Raw genomic sequence first — 4,663 nt, forward strand, 5'->3', positions numbered from 1 at the left:
GTTTAGCTCAAGAATGTCCCCTAAAGGCCTTATACACTCACAGATAGGGCTTTGAGAAGGTGACCAAACTCACTTGCTGGTGGAAGTCAGGCCTTCTGGGAGGGAGATGGTTGGAGGCATGATCTGGAAGGGGTTTCTCCTTTCTAGCTTGTCCCTTCTCTGGCTTCCCCATGGCTACCATGGGGAAAGCAGCTTTCGCTCACCCAGGCTTTTCTGCCACCTATTTCTACTTGGACTGAAACTGTGCACTGAAAATGTGAGCCATGATAAGCTCACATTTTAAGTTGTGGATATCAGATACTGTGTCCCTGTGATAAGAGAGTGACTAAGACGAATTGCTTAGAAACTATTGACTGTGTTGAGCCATTAAGATGGGTTTCAAAGCATGTATGTCTAAAGAGCTTCTCAGAAGCTACTGCCTGCATTTTTGTGATCCAACTAATTGTTGCAGAACAAAACCCTTTAAAGCAAAACCTTAGTTTGCAACAACTAAATGTCACCAGATCCCATACAACAACAACAAAATTATAGTAAAAGGATTAGAGTCTGATGGAAGACCTGGACCTAGACCTATATAGGTTGTATTTTTAATCATAAAATCTGTTCAGGTGCCAACTGTCTAGATAAGATCAAATGCAACTTAAAACTCAACCCCAAGAGGGAGCAAGGAAATGATTGAGATGGGTGAACCTTAAGGACAACTGGATCCTGGGCTCTGGTCATTCTCCAGGAGTGTGGACAGATTCTAGGAAGAAGGATATTGGCTGTCCTTTGGCCCAAGTCACTGGATCTCCTGCCAGCTTATGACAGCTATGATGAAAGGAACAGACACTGTTTCCTTTAGAGCTAATGATGACGTCAAGCAGCACCCTGCACCTTTTCCTTCACAGAGGAACCCACTTAAAGACCTTCCCACTCAGTTGTAAATGGGCTCACTTCTGGGATATGCTGAGGAAAAATAGCAAAGCATAATGTTCCCTGCAATGATATTTTGAAAAATGAATGAACTCGGCAAGTTGAGCCCTACCATATGGCATGTGGCTGGCTGTGTCACTTGCTCCAACCACACTTTCCTCTTCTCTACAGCACCGGGAGGTGGTGGGGAGTGCGATGACAAAGTTTGATCTATATTTGATGGTAGAAAGTAGTGTTGAGAAAATGATATGACTCGACATAGTGTTCTGTCCCTTTCTTTCCAAAGGCAGTCATACTTCAATATAATGTAAAAGAAAAATAGATTTTATTATGTCTGAAACTACCATTTATAAAATGGAAAGTCACACTTTTCTATTTGCTGAGGAGAAGCAGTTAGAAGATGTGCTTAAACTCCACTTTAAAGTGAATTTGTTGGTACAGGTGACATAGACAGGTCATCTTATCACACAGTAGAGCTAAGTGACCAGAAAGACAAAGATTGTCTGCACTGAGTCACAGCTCGCGTTTTCACTAAATTTTTCTCCCAGATCTGTGGTATCAACCTAAAAGCGGTGAAGTTAATACTATGTATCAGAAGCAGTAAAATATTTAAATTACTTTGCCCCGGGAATTCCACTTCTTAAGATCTTTGCTAAATAAATAATTCTGAGTATGGAAAAATGTTGTATGTATTAAAGATTTTCCTCAGGGTTTATTTATAGGAATTCAAATTATAAATAATTTAAATAAACAACCAAAGAGGAGTCATTAGCCATATGTCCACTTGAAGGAATATTATAAAAAGTGAAATTATGTTTATATGTCTAATAAGAAAAATTATCTTACTGTAATGAAAATTATGAAATAGAATATCAGCTATAGCAAAAATCAAACATAAAATACATAGAAAGAAAATCCCAGTGCATGCATTATTGTTATTCGGGAGATAATGGAACTATTATTGATTATTTCTTCTTTCTTCTACCATTCTTTCCTCTTCTTTGAAAGAAAAGCTTGCTTTTTAAGTTAAAAATAATCTGTTGAAAATATTTTAAATCAGGAAGCATAACTCACCTCCAGAATTACTTTTTACTCCTTTCTTCTGAATGAATTACCTCGCGCGGTTATATACCTTTTCTGAAGTTGCTTCACACTGCAAAGTTGTTTCGTTATTTTCTTTACAGTTTGGCTAGGAAGACATTTCTTTTCCTCTAAGTTCCTGTCTTAAGCTATGAACATATAAGGACTGTGCTTTCACATAGCTAAGATGTAGACAAGATGTTTTTCCTTCCATTAACTCTGATTAACTCTACCATCAAATACAGATCATGCTCCATTTCCCCATGAAAGTCACCTTTTCATCCCAGAATGCACAACATTCTTGTTGTGTGGGAGGCTCTGGAAAATGGTACCGTAGAGCAAGATAAGGTATAGGACTTCCACAAACATGTGAAGCTACTGCAACACACCTAGCTCAGTCCTTACATCGGGACCACACAGAGGTGTTGCGAGGGGCTATAGTCTGGTCCCAGAGGTGAGTATGCTGTGGCCAAACAGATGGTGAACATGACAGGCAGGGGAATACTGAACTTTACCCAGGGGCTGGGGAAAATGGAAAAGCTTTCTAGAAGGGCAAAGAGGGAACTGTCTCCAAGCTCAGTCTAGCACCAGTGCTGGGGGATACCAGGAAGAGAACTGCAGGTCACACCGTGGGGAGTCTAAATGGCAGATGAGGAGTTTGGATTTTAATTATAGGTGAAGAAGAATGTCTTTGGATTAGAGGTGGAACCAGGTCACATCTGAGTTTAGTAGAATGGAGATTATGAACTGGGGGTCCACAGCTGAATGAGGCTAGAGGAGGCATTTGTTTGGCTCCTACTTATTTTGTTCTTTTTTTACCTCTAAGAATAGTTTAATATTACAAGCATGTTTATGTTTCAAACTTATTTTTTAAGAAAAAGTGGAAAGGAGCTGTGCTAGTGGCTGGCCCCTGTTTCTATGGCCTGTGCAGTGTCTGCATCCCTACCCCCCACCCCCCAGGTATCCTATGCTACCTTTTGCCCCTTGCCCTACCCGGTGAGGTTGCTGTGAGGACATCAGCTACACATGCTGTGCAAAAGCCACTGCTCTGCATCTCAGCTTGGCTTCGATGTATGTGGCTCTTTCAGTTTTTAGAAAGTAAAGTTTTAAAAATCCAATTTCTCGGTGGCATGAGCTGCATTTCAGGTACTCACTGGCCATGTATTACTCAAGGCTTCTATGCTGTACAGTGCAGATAAAAAACAATGTTGACATCACAGACATCTACTGGATGCAAGGTTATGAGGGTGAAGAAGGCCACGGCAGCAGTCCAATGAGGCTCGTGAAACAGGCAGTGGTGGCAACTCATTACAGTACTATTTTGGTTGGCTTCTCCTTGATACAATTAGAGTGAAGCCTGCTGTTGCACTCTCATCTTGTTGAGTGTTTAAAGTACATTTTCATTGCCTGTGGGACAATACTTGACAAGTGTTCTGGGAGCATGTATTGTGTGTATTTAACAATGCCAGTGATTTCTATCCTAAATTGGTGTCTGGGCAACATGAAGAGCTAAGTGCTATCAACACTCATAAAAGTACCAAGTGCGAAGAGTTTCAAGTGCTTTAGAGGAATAGTGCTCCAAATATTTGAGGCATTGTTATTCTCAAAAATGTAGTGGGAAGCTTCTATTGGTGACCTTTAGTCATTAAGATCATAGATTGAGGAAACTGCTTGTAACAACAGAGCGATTCTGTGAAATTTGTTATCTCAGATCTGATTGCTCACAGTGCTTCTGTGAACCCAAGACCTGGGCACACAGATGTCATGTGCTCAGTCCTCAGAGTTGTGCCAGAGCTGGTGGGGGCAGAGTGAGTGTGGCTGAGCCCTGGCCCTCACCAGGAGTCACAGCTGACAGTGCTTGTTGATTGAGACCATACAAATCAATGTGATCAATGTGAGGAGGTGTAAGCTGGTGGTGGACAGACACAAAGAAAGAATATACGGAATACTCTTTAGGAAAGGCTAAATTGTAAGACAGAAGAGGCAGTGATTACTTAAAGGATTTCTAGGGGAACTCAAATTCCTTACACTGTCCATCTGTCCATCAGACTCTTCATAAACCTGGTGGAAGCTGCACATGAGCCTCCTGGGTACAGATAACTGTGGACTCATCCATCTTTCTAAGACTGCTTTCTCAGAGCATACTGACTACCAGACTTGCTCCCAATGTACCTTCTCTTTTGGAGAGTAAATTCATCATCTTTGTACAAGTAATAATCTTCACAAAAGCTTGAAAACTTTTTTATCCCTTCTGGAGAGAATATTTCTTATTTCTTTAACACATCATGTTATGCATTGTGTCCTCCTTCATTAGATAAAATATTCTTAGAAACCATGTCTTCTGGTTCATTGCCTCTCCCTCCCAGCTGTGTCCAATGGGGAACATGACATTTGGAAAATTAATTGAAAATACACAATAAATGTTTTATTGAAGTATAATAGGCCTACAGAAAAGTGTGCCAATGATAAATGTGTGGTTCTGTTAATTACAGGGGTACCTCAGTTCACCAGCACTTTTGTTTGTGAATAATTTGGTTCACAAACAGACATGTTGGGCAAAAAGATTTTTTTTTGTTTGTGACCTCTACATCAAGTGACAAACACCGGCAGCCATCTTTCCTGCATAAACACGAATGTGGCCATCTTTGCCAGAATTGTGGAACGAATT

Source organism: Cavia porcellus, unplaced genomic scaffold (genome assembly GCF_034190915.1).
Source record: "Cavia porcellus strain 051 isolate PalLab524CR breed Dunkin Hartley unplaced genomic scaffold, mCavPor4.1 scaffold_5, whole genome shotgun sequence".
Lineage (NCBI taxonomy): Eukaryota > Metazoa > Chordata > Mammalia > Rodentia > Caviidae > Cavia > Cavia porcellus.